Source organism: Phalacrocorax aristotelis, chromosome 8, assembly GCF_949628215.1.
Source record: "Phalacrocorax aristotelis chromosome 8, bGulAri2.1, whole genome shotgun sequence".
In the NCBI taxonomy this organism is placed as follows: Eukaryota; Metazoa; Chordata; class Aves; order Suliformes; family Phalacrocoracidae; genus Phalacrocorax; species Phalacrocorax aristotelis.
This window is the reverse complement of record NC_134283.1, coordinates 18,093,326-18,110,026: the sequence shown is the minus strand read 5'-3', so window position 1 is coordinate 18,110,026 and position 16,701 is coordinate 18,093,326. Positions and strand designations below refer to the sequence as shown.

Here is a 16,701-nt window from a genome sequence, read left to right as displayed (position 1 = left end):
TTATAAGACTGGAAGTATTTTAGCGAAATCAGCTTAAAATTTGGATTTCTAAAATGGAATATAAAGATGTTAATTTCTGTCATCTTTTTTCCCTCATTTCTGTCGCTGCTAATTACTACTTCTATGGTGGGAAAAGACCACTTAATCTGGGTTGATGTAAAATTTTAAGTAAAGAAGGGATCCAACCATTGCAAAATGGTGGCTTGTAGCTAATAGTGGTAACCCCTGGTTACTGTTTATTAACTGATTTCTCCCCCCCGGATTTATAGGAATTAGGTTCAAGGTGTTTGACATATACTATTTTATACTGTGGAAGGAAATTTAGCTGTTTGTGAAGCAGGTGTTGTGTTAAGTGCAGTGCAAACATCCTAGCCATATGTTTCTATAATTTAAATTAATTTGGTACAGTCATACTGTTAATCTTTAGTGACTTGTTGATTGGCGTTTTGCAGACATATTTCTGGAAGGCACCCAATACCATTTTCTGTAGCCTTTCTGGCACTAGCAGAGAGTAACATTTCCACAAATTGGAATCTTGTACAGCTCTGGGAAGGGAGCCAAGATTTAAATTAGACAATAACCTCTGCTCTGTATATAGCTTCTATTCTTCAGCTGTAGGGAAAGTGATTTGTTTAATACAGTCAGCTCTGTAGCGTATAATAGACTGATATATGAGTCACTTCTTGGCAATGTGTGTTTCTTAAACTTATATAGATTGAACAACTAGTTGGTAATGTACTTAGTTACAGTTGTGCAAACAGTAACTATTAGCAGAGCTGAACAGACCTAGAAAAAATTGCATTTGGTTGGTGTTTGCTAAGGATTCTGCAGAACTGAGGATTTTAGAACAATCCTTTTCTTCAGGTGTGAAGGAAACGATTTCATAAACATGAGTATTGTTTGAGCTTTGGAAAATCAATAATAAAGCTTTTATATCATAATGTTTCTTACATTTTGTATATGGATGTATGGATGCAATGTTCCTTAAAAATTAAACTTAGCATCAGTCTGTGTTGTAGCTACATAATTAGGTTGCAGCTCTTTTTGTTTTGCCCTTGTATATTTTTTTTTCTCTTCATGTTAAAATCTGTTGCTGTCAATTGATATCTGTGAATGCAAAGAATTCTTTTCCTTCCAAACAGCAAGGATGTTTTCTTGAAGGAGAGCTCTTTACACCATTCGGTTCATGTTTATTTAAAAGCTTAAAATCATTAGACCAAATCTCACTTTTTGTCCAACAGAAAATTGATTTTGCTAACAAAAATGGTCTGGGCCTGAAAGAGAATATTCAGAAATATGCAAATAAGTAGAGATAGAAATCTGTTTGAGCAGCTGAACAAAGCAATCAAATTTTTCCCATTGAGAGTTTATTTAGCTTCACTGTGAACGTTTTTGAACAAAATTATAAACTGCTGTTAGTGAAATACTTCTTTTTATAGGGAGAAGGGTATTCTTTTTAAGCAGAACTATTTTTAATACTCTACAATTTTCTGCCAGGTTTTATATTTACAAAATAAAGCACATTGTAAATATTGAACAATACACAGATATATTTCCGAACAGTTTATAGTACACTGCATATTCTGAGTGGGTTCCAAGCAGTAGTTAGTATAAATGATATGCCAATCAAAATTATTTTTGCAACTATAACCTGTTGTAATGCAGTCTCTTATCTGAAGTGTCAACTTGATATAAGCCAGATCTCTTTTCTTAAGCTTTAACTCTTACATGTATAATGTCCCTTGTCCTGAACTAATCCTGCTTCTGTCCTGTAAGCTGCTCGGTAGTACACAACAGCAAAGCATAATTTATCTACTGGTTGTACAAATCTTAATCATCATGGCTTCCATTAGGTCATCTGCATTTTATTGCTTAGTCAGGATTGAATTGCATACAGAATATCTGACGTAATTAAATGAGTAAATAAGATTTCTAAATGTCTAGCATGTCCCTTCCAGGCCAGTTGTCTAATAATTTAGCTTCTCTGTAAAAGCTGACTTTTTCAAAAAAGTGCCCTGTAGCCAGCAAGATGATTACTGAAAATTTGCCTGTTTCTATTGGTAAATAAATATGTGGTTTGATCAGGTGCCAGGATTGTCATTATAGCTAGCTTAAGGAGTTCCTTCCTCCACTCCTTGTTCCTGCCCCAGATGCAAAAGGAACTTTAATTGCATTTACCTCCCCAAATCCTAATGAGTTCAGTGCTTCAGTTTTGCAGTGGGACCTCGAAACCAGTTGTATCGGCATAAGCAAAGGGATACTGAATTATAGAGTGAATTCCTAAATAAACAAGTAGATGGAGGCTTGAAGCATGATGCACTAGATCTTTGGAACTTGAGTTCACTTAACAGTGTGGCTGCAGGTGGCAGTGCTGACATTGTGACTTTGAGTCACTGGGATGTCCTTTAGTTTGGTTCCTACTGCTGCTGCTGCTGATAGCTGGAATTGAATCCCGCATATAACCATTTTGTGGAAGCTCGAGATACTGTAAATCTCCTTCACTGTTGATGATCATTCTAAATATCAGTGACTCTGTTTAGATGACCCGGGAACTTCTGGTGTGAGGGGAGTGTGTAAAATTGCCATTTTTAGATTCTGATAATAAAAAAATCCATTAATGAGGTTGAAGCACTGTGATATTCCCAAGCTGAACACCATTCTATGTCTCCGAAGGAGACAGGGGTTACGGAGCCAGCAGCATGAGTTATGTTTTGGAGGGGATAAAGAAACCAGAAAGGGACTTCCCCAAATTTATGTTTATGGAGCAAAATGTAGCAGGAGTGAACACAGGAGGAAGTGAATTTGCATTTGAGAATGGTGAAGGCTTTACAGAGACTTGCCAAATTTAGAGAGGTTGGGTATTCTTTCAATTTAGTGTTCTGTTTATGAAGCATTTAGTGTATACATCGCTGTAAGGAACACAATCAACACATGCACCCTCACTCACTCTCTAACCCCTTTTCACATTTGCGTGGTTAAATATTACAACATGGTAGAAACTTTTTTCTTATATCAGATGATGATATATTTATATGTTGACATGAAAATTGATAGCCCTTTTATTTTTTCTATAGTAGCTAGTTTAGCTACAGATGATAGTCCAGTTACTGGAATATAGCACACAACCACCACCGCCACCTGAATCAAATGGTACAGTCTGTTTTATGTTGGCAAATAATCATTCACCCTTTTGCTTCCTGGTAAGTACCACTGCAGATTTCTGGTTTTCCTAGATGACCCTACAAAAATTGTTTGTGTTTTGATTTCATGAGAGGTGTGGGCGTTTGGGGTTTTGGTATATGTATATAGAAGCAGAGGTGTGGTTTGTATATATGGTTGGAAGAAGGTAAGATTATAGCACTGGAAGAGACTCCTGTGTCAGTTATAATCTATCGCTGTTGGTTTCAGTTGGTGGGAAGGAAGGTCCTGCACAGAGATGTGTGAAGGATCATTGTGGCATGTTACCCAGAGTTCCCATGGATATATGTGAGCTTGGACAACTGTTCTATGCTGTTTGGAAGGCAAAACCATAAGGCTGTATGGGAGACAAAGGAAAATGACCTTTTTCTCTACAACTATCAGTGGTCTGGAATTATAGAATAATTTAAATTTCATATTTACTGTTACTACCAGTCCTATTCTTCAAAACATGAAAAAATGATGTTTATATGAAAAATCCTGTTTTACAAGATATCACCAACTTATTAATCTTTTAATTTTTAATACCTCTCCTTTGCTTTGTGTTAATCTTTACTCAGAGTTTATTTTCATCCCTCTTCTCTTACCAGTTTTCAGTTTATCTTTTCTATCTGATAAGCTAGTTTTTATTACCCTGCTCTGATAATCATTGTCTTACTATACCTTTCTATGGGCATTTCATCCACCCTTTCTCTGCCTTGTACCCAGCACTTGTACATCATTTTATTCCTCTCAAAACCAGACTATGTATATAATATTTGACAACTCAGTTCTCCCATTAAAATACATATGTATTTTTATGTTGTTCTTAACAAGGTTTGAAAATACCATTTAGCAGCCTTGTTTTGATTACCAAAGGAAAACTCTTTCACTGGAGAATTGTAGTAATAATTTCAGGGCAGATTGGGCAAGCAATTACAGGCAAAACCAATATCTTGAGGAAAGTTTGGTTTGGGTTTGCATTTTTTTAAGTCTAAAAATCACTGGACAATATTTATATGAGCACCTAGAATTATTTTTTATAATATTTTAAAGAATGATTTATAATACCAATTAGATTTTAATGTGACTCACTAATTATTTCCCCACCCTTAGTTGGTATTTTCCTCTTTTAGTGGCAAGAGAGCTGCCAGAATATCATGTGTGATTCCTCTGTTCTTGCCTTCTTCGTTGCATTCACACTAACAGTGTGCGGTGTCTCCCAATTCAGGTGGAAAAAATGACTGAGAAATTTTATGGCAGAGCAAAATCTCCCCACTTTTACAGACAATAAAGCAACCAGCCCTGTGGATATCCTGTGATTTGTTCTTACTGTGAACATACAAAGCAATTTTCATGTTTCATGCTCCCTTGCATGGTTTTGCATCATTTTACTTGCTCATCAGAACTGGACATGGGATTAGTAGTTCTCAACTCTTATGCAACTTTGATATCACAGAAACATAATCTCTCTGTGTTGTAAAACTTGGCTAAAGTTCTTATGTGATGTAAAAAATAGTATAGTAATGAGACGGCTTTAACCCTACCCAGGAAAAAAACCCGACTACACAGGATTTTCTGAGAGTGCACTGAGTCCAGGTCTCACTTGTACTATGCAAAGATTTATGATATCTGGAAAATTTTCTGTTCTAAAAGTGGGGTAGAATTGTAAGGTTTGAGACATAAAATAAAAATGAGAGAACGCTCCGTAGTTTGCAGCCAGCTGTAGCAGGCATCTGCCTGTCTGGAGCACATGGTTATGGTACAAAGTATTACTTGGTTCCATCAGAATCATTTGTGTCAAGACTTGGGTGTCTCTGAGACCCCCAAAGAAATGCTGTAGACCTCAGTTCACCATCATGCTATCAGCTGATAAGGAAAACTTGAGAGTGCTAGATTAATATAAACTCGTGACTTTTCCATTTGACCTCCAATTATTAACCTGGCTTGTAATTAACAGGTATTCTTAGGAGTATCTTGCATAGTGTCTGAACATTCAGACAAAAAAAGTTCATAAAGAGATTAAAGCTAATTTATACATCTGGTTTGAATTCATTCTAAAGCTAAATCTGATTATTTTAAAATCAGCTAAGAAGCATTCGACTTCTTGCACACCTTTGGTGTGAATAGCATAAGACACTGAATTGCCTTAGTCCACTAAATTAGCAGAATATTTCCAGAGCATGAATTGTGAGCTGTGGAACAGCTTGGCAGCAGAAATGCCACTAGGATCTGATGTCTCTTATACCTCAAGAAAAGAAACTCAAGAATTTACATGTATCAAAGCTCAGGCTTGCTTACATCAAGACATGAAATGTAGTATTTGACTATTCAAGAGAGCTTTAAATACCATTTTTCATCTTATATTAAAAAAATATTGTTTTTTCTTTGGCATCTGAAAATTATGAGGAGATACTACATTCCTGAGATGCCTGGTGTGCTTTTTAATATGCACTTAATTCTAATGCTAAATTAGTCATTAGTATTTTGAAACATCAGTGCTGAAGATCACCTGATGACTTGGGAGGCCTGGCTTTCGTAATGGTGCTGTATGTGTGAGGCTATCGGTCAGGTTGCATTTGAAATAACACTATAAACAGAGCAACCTGATTTTACTTAACTGGCATCAATTTGCTTAATATAAGATTTCAGTATTTTAACGTTAGGATTTTTGTTTGTTGGTTTTTTTTATTACTGGGAGTGAAGGTTTTGAGTGAAACTTTATTCATTTCACTTGTCATAAATGGAATTTACCATGTACCCTTTGTGTGTCCTCAACTCTCGGCAGAACCTCGGGGACTGCAATCAATACCAGAAGTAATTTCTGTGCCCACTTACAAGAAGAAATACAGTGACCCAATTAAATGAAGAGATTGCTACACTGTAGTAATGGATGAAAACGCAATTAAAGTAGGTTACTCACCTACAAAATAAAGTTTCTGCTGCCCAAAACACTGCCTTTAGGTTGGAATGAATCAGTGGGAAGCTAAAGATAGATAAATTAAGCTTGATTAGTCTCAGTGGCATAAATTAGGAATAGAAGCTAGCATGAGGGATTTTCCCACTCTTAAATTTAATTCTCCTCTACTGTTATTGCAGAGCGTTGCATCCAATTCAATCTTGCATGTTTAAATAAAGTTAGTTGTTGCTGAAGACTCTCCAGAGGCCTCCCAGCTGTGGGACTTGTAACTCAGCCCCAACTAGAAATAGTGGAGAAATCCTCCAGGTTTAAGGTTGATGTAAGATAACACATTGCTTCCTCCTGTTTTTTTATGTGCCTGTTTCCAAAATGCGTCTATAACCTACATTATATCGATACACGTAACTTTTTCCAAATGTAGTGTTTTTCCAAACCTGAGGAAAATTCCCAAATCTTTTGCCTGTCAGTCATTTTCTTGTATGACCCCTGTTCTTACAGGGTTAGCGTATGAAATGCTTGAGCTTCATCTGTGCTTTCCTGCTCTTCCCCTCATAGAAGGGCACTGCTGATTGCATGCTGCAGCTTAGAGCTTTGGTTGAGGGCAACCATCTCTACTGCTGGAGTTGGTGTATTTCTGGGTGGCTTTTCTCTGTTTCTCATCTGGATATGTGTGTAATAAGAGCAGGCTGTCTTTGCAATAGACAGTTTGCTTTGTACAGCCTTGCCTATAATGAAGTAGTGTTAATGTAGACTTTAAAAAAACGTTATTTTTCTACTTGATTATGATTAGTATTTCTAAAGTGGAAAGTACTTAATTTCAGAAAAAAATCACAGGAACCCATGGAATCAACATGACTGAGAGCTGAGATATTTAAGATTTTTTGCATGTATTGATTTTAGCCTGAGGGTGTCTTGACTGATCCTCCACTATGATTATTATAAAATGTCTACATCTGCTTCACCCTCTCTCTGTCAATTTTATATTTAAACCTTGATATAATTTGCTACTGTAGTAGGGCTGAATCACAGTCTAGAATGGAATTTACAATTTTCACTGGAGTGAAATTTGATATAAGATTCTAAGAAAAGCTACTTACAGCCCAATTGCAGTATAATCATATCACTTTAAATTCATGTGAGAAAATGTTACAGTAATCTTGGATATAGTGATATAAAACTATTTATTGAGATTTTAAGAATAAAATGCTGTAATCATGTTAAGAAACGCTTAGATTCAATGCTTTGCTTAGACAGTTTACATAAAATAAATGGAGGGGGGTAGACATGATTAACACCTTGCTTTTATGAACTTAATGCCTCAAGTGGAAGGTGAAACAGAAGTATTCATATGGCAAAAACTGTTCTGTATTTATGCATTTTCCCCTGAAAAGAACCTATAAAAATATCCCTTACAGAAGTTAAAAATAAACTGTTGGAGGTAAAAGGATACTCAAATAGAGGTGTGGAGTTGTCTTATATGCCTGCTGAGGGGGAGTTAAAGAAGGACCCTTAATACTGACCTTGGTGTATTAGGGCAGGAGGGGGCATGGTGCTGCTCTCTCTCATGACCTCGCTGGCTTTCAGATTCCATGTGTGCTGGAGAACTGCTGTCCCTGAGTGGGGCACGAGCTAGCAGCCTCCAGTCAGGGCACCAAGTGCTGCCATCGGTGCTCCTACCACAGCCTGGAGGGGTGCGGGAAGGTGGATTGGAGGGTCAGCCCCAGAATCAGGTCCATAGATTTGGTTTAGGTCTCTCTTGCAAGTTATTTTGCAGTACAACATGTACATGTTGAGGCCAATCTAAGAGGCTGTTGGTCATCTTCCATTTGTTAAACGTCATGGAGTACAGAGACATTTCCACCCCCTCACAGGGCCGCAGAAGGGGAGCAATTGTGCTTTACTCTTGCTTGAGCTCTTTAGAGCTCTTGTGGAAAAAAAGCACAATTTAACTACCATCTGCCCTCTGGTGTCATCAGAAATAGGATTTTATGTATAATTTGAGCTGTTTAGAGAAATGGAACTCGTAAAATACATACATTGAATGGATCCTGTGAAACTGCATATTTGAGAAGACCTTTCTCACGTGCAATACAAATTGCAGCAAAGTTGTAGAAAAATATATATAAACAAGACACTTAGTCATATAAGTTCATTCTTTTTGCATTTGAGCAATATATTCCTCCCATGACATTTATGTCTAATCAGGTTTATTCCAGCAATGAGTACATACTCATGAGAGTGATCATGAAAATAATTTCGTAGTTCATCACCACAAACACCTCTAGGTTAGAAAGCAAAAAAAGAAAAACATGTTCTTTAAGTATTCATATATTTTTTAAACAAATACTTAAACTACAGTGGCCTCTCCTTAGCTTTGTTACCGAATGTGTTTATCTTAACATTTGGTCTCTTCCTGTATTTTAAGCTTCAGGCACCAAAAGGGTGTGTTGATAGCGAATGTACTTCAGAACTCTTTGAAGTAACATCTGTAGATCTTGTTGAGTCTTTATGTGAACCTTAGTGAGTTGGCCTAAGTTTGATATTTGTATTGCCTTGTACAGAGGAAAAGTAGTCTTAGTACATGTAAGTGGATGCAGAGATGTACCCAGAATCCCTGTTTGATTCTCTGTTTTACTACCTTTGAATGTAGCAATGTGGGTGGAATGGAAAATCCATTCTTGTCTACAAAGAGCCAAAATGGTAAATTGAAACTCTTTGAACATGTAACAGCAAAATATTTGGTATGTTTGTCTTGGAGAGAACTTTCAAGATTCAGACTAATTTTACAGCACCTTAATCTTGTATAAATACTGGGACCAGGACTGCACTTTGGACCACCTTTTGATATTTATGCATTTAAATGTGGAAGAAGTAGTGTTAAAAATCTGGCAGATATTGAATTGCCTTGACTGTCAGTCAACAGAAAATAATACTGTGCATATTCATGCAAAGTTACTTCTTGCATATAAAAACTTTTATAGACTGTATTCTTCTTAAGAGATCTGAAAATATCTAACACGAGACCATTAAATAATCCTTTCATTATTGTTCCTAAGACTCGTACAGTATCACACTTGGCAAAATATCATTCAGTTACTGCTTTTGGCCATGGAATTCATTGAAAGAGTTCATATTAAAGAGTTTGGCTGGAATTAGAGAGATTAAGTCAGTGCTTTTTATTGTTATTGTCAAAGTTTTTATTTGCTGCCTGAAAGCTTCTAAAGTAACTTCAAATATTTTCATTCTAATTGCTTTCCTAAAACTTTTAAATCTGTACTATCTGCAAGCAGTGTGCCTGATGGAGTTTTGAGGATATATAAATAAAATATAAATGTCGTGTTTTCTTTAGGATCTTGCTCAAGTATTTTATCCCACTGAGATTTTTTTGCCTCTAAGCAAAGGGTAGAGAACACGTGTGTAAACGTATATACATGCATGGACACACATTTATAAACATATATATAACAATTAGTGCGGCAGACTCAAAAATTGGAATCTAAATGGTCCCCTGAATTAAAGGCTTTTAAGATTTTAAATATCAGAAGACTGTCAAATGTATGGTCGTACAGATACTTATGTACAGATTCAATAATTAATGAACCACTAATGAGATTTATTCATTTGCCTAAAATTCAGCACTGGGGATGTGACTGCAAAACTGGGTACTTAGATACATTTATTTTAACATTTTGTGCTCCTGTCTGTTGCGGGCTAGTTGCTCATCAGTGATGTGTTCTTAGGCAAATCATGCTTTCTGGTGTGAAAGCCCTTACAGGAACTTGTTTTCTTTTCAATGGGGCCTGCATTTCCTCCTGATTATTGCAGGATCCTAATATGGTGTCTTAGAGAATCCTGATGTGGAAGAAATGGAGAGAAATAAGTGTCATGTAGGAGGTTCTGGTGTCTGAAATCACCAAGGCTAACACTTCCCGGCTAGTTTTTCACACACATATGTTTTCTAGAAGATCTGTAGGCAGAACCTAGCAGGAAGTGAACCCACTTCCAGAAGATATTATCTACTGAAAAGAAGAATAATGCTGTAATCTGTCTCAGTCAGCTTATTTCTGTCATACTATCCTGTAATAATCACTAATAGTAAATTTCCTGTGAGAATATGAATGGAAAGGCTCAAGTATAAACTTGGCATATATAATGCATGTTACCCAGTGTTCCAGTACTTCACGGAATTCTTCAAAAATTGTATCTTTTGCTGACAAAAGTATTGTCTCTGTGCATGTATCCATACCCTTGTGCACACACACACATAGCTGTTTGATCTTTAATGTAACTGGGATACATTATCTGCTTACTGACATTTGGTCAAAGGCTGACCCAAACGGACAGCCTTTTGACTACATCTGGTCCAACTCTGCGTCTCCTTTATACTCAGTGACTCAATCCTTAACCTCAAATAGCTGCATTTTTTCTATGGTAAATAATACTTCTTGCATCTGGCAGTGCGTGCTATTTCTTCCAAAATATTAGCATCCTACCAGAGGAGTACAGAAATTTCCATGGGTAGCTATGTAGTGTCAAAATCGAGGATACATTCATTCTGAGATAAAATTACTTCTTTATTTACAAGATTTTAAAATTCAGGTTTTAAAAGATGCCTTATACACTTGCAACAACATAAATACCTAACAATTTTAGTGATATTGCGTCAGTGAACCAGCTAGTAAAATCTGCCTCATTGTTTCTAGTAGCAAACATAAAATAGAATATTTGTATTTTATAAAATAATATGAATACCACCTACTGTTTCTGAAGTACCAAAACTGCCATGAAGGACTTGCTCTTCCAGAAAAGAACACTCTGCTCCTGCTATGAACACATCATACTTAAAAGTAAAGCCTCTACAGAGATCAGCTGGTTATCATATAGAACAGAAATGATTGGAGAATTCTCATGTGTTATTTTTACATTCATTGAGAAAATAAATTCTGTTTCCTGATGAGAAAAACCCCAATATTTAATTTAATATATCTGATGAGGACACTGCTGGGCATAGATGGTGATAGTTGACAGTATTAAATAAAAAAAAAAAAAAAAAAGCCCCCTCTCCCAACCCTCCTCCTACTCCATCTACTTTTGTTGCCAGAATAATTTTAGTGTATATTGTTTTGTTTGGAGTAATCAGGCTGAAGTAGCATTAGTCCAGCTTCTCATCTTTTAATTACAGAGAGTTTATTGTCTATGCTGTCCCACTTTCTGCATGGTTCCCCACCAGCCAGTTAGACTTAGCAATCTCCATTAATTTAATTTGGCATTTCATTCAATCAGACAGGCTGTGAACATGATGAATTTTTTTTTTTTTAAATAACACAATGCTCATTCTTAATTGATGTCCTTATCAGACATTGTATTTGCCAGAGCTGTAATTATTGGTCAGGCAGCAAAATCAAATCTGTCCAAATGCAGTGAAGATGTTCTCCGGTGAAATTACTAAGCTACAGTACTTAGACCTGCAAAGTAATTTAGTTTTGGTCTGTAATTACATCTTTTGGGATCGTTATCTCTCTTTTTACTCATAAGGATAGTGTAACCTCAGAGGAATTCATTTGCCAAGTATGAAGATAGAACTGAGATCCATGCCATAATATACATTTGTTCAAGTGGATATTATTCTATATATTAAAAAATTGAGCATGCTCACACCATGAAAAATTATTTTATTAATGACAATATTTTTAAAAATACATCTTCTAATTTTATTCCAGAAATACTGTAAACGTGATCAATTGAGGCTACCATTTTCCATACGCAATAAACTGGCATCAGAAATGATAGCATTTGGATGTGTAACTATCTAAAATAGATACGCAAGTGGATGTGGTGTGTTGTGACAAAACTAGTTTAGAGCTAGTTCTAGTTCTGCTGGCAATAGTTCAGCATCAAGCCAGTGAGAATTTTGTCTGGAGATACTATCCCAAGAAACTTTAAACGTATGTTTTGACTAAACATTAACTAATAATTATGAAAGAACTGTTAGTGTCATGATAAGTAAGTCTGAATTCTGTTTTGCAGTAAGGGTTGGGATAGGGCTTTCTTTAATAAAAAAAAAGAGTGGATTCTGTAATAACGCTATTAATTTTTTTATTTATTCTCAGATATATGATATGTTTTTGAGTACAGAATTGCAATCATTCCTTGTAAGCAAAATGTAAGTCTCCAGTTTAGTTATGAGAAAAAGATAAAATGTGTTTCATCCCTGTCCTGGGTATATTTTGATTGAATTTTTCATTTGGGACATTTATTCACATTCCATGGTTTTGGTGGTATTCTGTGCTGGAACAGTAACCCTCCCAATGGCTTCTTCTTCCTTCTGGTTGCACTATTAAATTAAGCAGCATTATTATAAAAAGAATTATTTGGAAAATCAGATATATTTTCCTGATTAATTTTACTGTTAAGCATAAAAATGCTAGTATGTTAAAAATTCATTTTTGTTCCATTGAGATGCTCAAACAAAAGTCTGGGCTCCTCTGTGTCTGGTTGTAAGTTACTTATGTATTTCTGTGTTTGCACTTCTTAGGAAATGAATAGTGGGTGTGAATTCTAATGTTTTTCAGATTAGAGTTGTGCCACAACTGAGTTGATTTAAAGACAGAAACGTAGAAAGTTGTAATAAATACTAATGACTGAATGTTGTAAGGAAAATGATTTCTCCATTAAAATCAGTAGCAAAATTCCCATTAACTTTTATGGACCCAAAATGTTATTCTGTGTGTCGATAACACCTTCAAAATTAGTTATTGGCTTTACTTTTTATGCTTTTTTAATATTAGGGTTTCGTTGTATAAACTTCTCTTTTGCTTGTTTTATTTCTTGCTATGGCTTTTGACTCATCACAGTTGCAAAAGAAGAGCCCAGACAGTAGCCACTATTTAACCTTTTGAGACTTTCTGAAGACTTTTTTCACTAGGAATTCAGACTCTGGACATTTTAGTCACTGATTTTTATGCTGAACTGCCAAGGTTTTCTGTGATGTTAATCATATCGGACTTCTTTCTTAAAACAACCGTCCATTAGTCTCAGCTTTCATCACCAATCAATTTTTAAGCTCTAGTGAGTGCAAAGGGTAGCTTGAAAACCCAAGTAGCATTGTGCTGTGCTGATTCAAAGTGGCGAATCCCTTGATTTGCAAACCAGTATTGTAACATCTGGCGTAGGAGGTTTGCTCTATGAAAAGGTGCAGTTTGTAGAAGTGTGGCAGTGATAAAGTTTTTATATCCTCAATCTTGGGCAGGAGTTGATTTGGTCTTCATTAGGGCATGCGTTGAGGAAGGAATAGAGGGCATTAATTTTTCCCTTAGCATTGCAAATATACACCCTTCCTAGAAAAGATGAATAAAGCTAGATGTTGGGCTTCAGGTTTGGTAGTCAAAGGTAAGAGATTCAGGAAGGTATTTTAGAAATAAGCAATTTTCTTGACAGTCTTTGAACGAGGTATTAGTAAGCAAACATCTAGTCTCTCTTATTACAGTCTTCATGTCAGTTGGTATGGATTTCACTAGGGCCAAGACTCCAGGGCTCTTGCAACAAAAAAGAACAGAGTCATAGTTTTAATGTAGTGATTTGCATGAAGAATGAAAGCTGTGATTCACAACAAGTTCAGAAGAGGTTTTGTTTGTCTGCAATCCATTTAATGAAATCAGCATATGTGTGTGGTTCCTGCTGGTTTGCTCTGGCAGTAAGTTGTGGTACTCGTGCTTAATATATTTATCGAAACTTAAGGTCGAGTTTGTTGAGCTCCTGAAATCAAAGGAAAGAAATAGTAGTTTGTAATGCAACTCTATGTGTTGCCAAAGGAAGCTGAAAAGATTTTATTCTTTCGTATTTACAGGCTGAGGGTGCTCTGAGATCTTTAGCTGTGAAAGTTTACACAAAACCTTGCTAATTGCTATGGCTAAGTAATTTGCAAACCATCCCAATGCCAGCACAAAACAAAAAGATGGCTGGACTAGGTGCTCCATCTTACTCTCTTTCTGTCCCAGGGAAACCCATCAGGTAAGACCCCACAGGAATACACCTGGGCAGACCAAATTTCTGGATCTTGCCTTTAATTTGAATGCCTGCTGTCAACTATAGGAATGCTCTGAGATGTTTATTGAGGGGTCTGGGCAAGGGATCCTCTAGAAAATGAATGGAGAAAAATGGTGGCTGTAACAAGTTATTTCACAAAAAACATCTTTTCCAAATTATTTTGCTAAAATAGACAAGAACCCCTTGTTCTATTTAGACTGATTTATAACTGTTCCCAGCTGATCACAAAGTGTTTCTAAATTAAAAGCCATTAATTATAGCCTTATATAGATACAAAGATATGCAAGAAGTGCTTTGTAATTCCAGCTCTGCACTTCAGGTGAGAGCTTTTTAAATTACTTGGACCATTGGAGCCACCTGCTTGACTAAATGCTGACGGCCCTGTGTTTCAGTACTCATCAGTGCATTGCAGTGTTAACATTGTTACTGATTTTTCTCATTTCTCCAGGGCAAATACTAATTAATGGATACAATTCACAGCTGATTAGCTGTAGTTTCTTCAGTAATTACATTCGCAGACTAACTGTTCAGAAGAGGATTTCTAACCCAGTTCTTATTTCACTCTAAGCTTAATTTGTTTTTTGAATTGTTTAGGTCCTTAAGATAATAACCATTTTATTTTCTTTTGTTGTTATAGGTACCATTAGATAATAAGGAATTTTAATCTTAGAAATACTCATTGATAATTGTTGTGTGCCTTCAATGGATTTCTAATTCAGAGACAAAAATTTAATTTAAATAATATTTATTATGATCCATACTAACAAAAGCCTAAATATGCCACGTTCTGACATCAGTGCCTGAGCCAAACACAATAGGGTCTTGAATACTGTAGCCCAAGAACTGAATGAGTCTACGGATATGTACTTGTAACTTTTAGCTTTGAGATTCCTTGTTACATCATTTGCTTCCACGGTCTTAATAAAGTGGAAAATTATGTTGTCACTTTCCCCTTTGTTTTACTGTAATAAAACAAAAAGGAAGAAAACCACTTGGCAATCAGAATAGGAGTAGCTGTGGCGTGAGGAATGTATGTAGATCAAAACAATGTAGAATTTTACTCTTCAAGGTATAAATCAGCTACATTTCCATTTTGAGGCACTGGAGCCCCTAGGATGCTAAACTCATTAAAATAGGATAGGGTTTGTTCCCACTTACTTATCCAATGTTAGAGCTATACTTGCCTATTTTACCTTTGCACTTAGGTACAATTTGAAAATCTGATTTCTTCTTTTTTTTTTTTGTTACTGTAGAAGAACAGCTCTGTTGGAGCCATTTGAGTTTTTAATGTAAAAGGATTTAGTTAGTTTGCCACTAACTGACATGAAAAAAATATATCCTGTCAATCTCGCTGTTGAGCTCAAGTACTACGTCTTTGTGCAACAAATCCACACATACACATCCTTATGTGCCAAAACAGTAATTTGAATGTGCAGTTTAATTTGAATTTTTTAATCTCCAAAAATGGGTGACATCTGGACTTTTAAAAAATGGATGACATTACTTGAGTATCTGCATAGCTGTGGATAACGAAGTTTTAATAGCTATGAGGCAGCCTACATATTGTGTTAAGGCCTTTGTTGCTTAACGTGTTATAGGTTGAAAGATTCAGCATGTTAAGTACACAAATGGAATTTCATACTTCAGAATGAAGAATCTCATCTCATATTCCTTCCTCCTCATGACTGTCTTCTGATTTTGTTGATGGCCTGTTTTGTCAATCAGAGAATTCATCAGGTACACAAGGCTCCAATTCTTTGTGTCCATCTTCCTTTTTTCATCCTCTATCACTATAGCTTCCTTCTGGTTTGGGATTTCTTCCCCCCCCCCCCCCCTTTAACTTTAGGTCTTATTTTCAGAAATGGATTTTGGAGTTTTCAGGGAAAAAGCTTTCTTGAAAGGATCACACTGGCTTCTCCACTGCTGTAGGGTGATGGGGGAACTGGAGGGAGTCAGGCTCTGAAACACTTCCCTGCTAAAAGCAGTCAGGCACCAAGTCCTGCAGTAGCAAATTGAGGTGGAGCAAAGTGTTTTTCATTTCAGGACAGGTTCAGCTGCTCTGAAAGCCCAACAGTTTCTTGCTTGGAAAGAACAATCTGTGCAAGTGCATGGTTACCCATTCTCATGCACATGTCGCAGAGCTTATGCTGGTGGTGGTGGTGTTTGCTGTTGTGGTTTGGGGTGGGGGCAGGTCTATCAAGATCTGGCAAGATAAAACAAAGCCTTCCTGAAAAAAATTTTGCTTTACAGAACTTGAAAATGGGAGTTAAGGGAAGAATGCTTTAGCAGCAGTGATGTAACAAGGCATTGTAGGGTCAGCACAGGGACTTTTCCAGCATGTGATACTCTGTGCAGCATGCATTGTGCCTGATGTGGAAGCCTCTGATTTTAGTGGTTTAGTGGTAGCTGCATGACATGCATGGTGTCTGTTCCTTGAAGCAAAGACTCTAGGCACCTGCCTGCTCCAGGTACACATGCAGAAATAGTTAACAGACTACCTGCTTTTTGGAAGTGCTGTTTAAGGGAATAAGGCACATTAAATGCCAATTAACCAAATG

At 36.4% G+C, this 16,701-nt stretch overlaps 1 protein-coding gene across 2 annotated transcripts in view; it reads left to right on the top strand.

Moving 5' to 3' along the window:
• TOX3 (TOX high mobility group box family member 3) overlaps positions 1-16,701 on the top strand; it is an 82,579-nt gene that overhangs the window by 40,805 nt on the left and 25,073 nt on the right. The gene's annotated exons all lie outside the window — the stretch shown is intronic.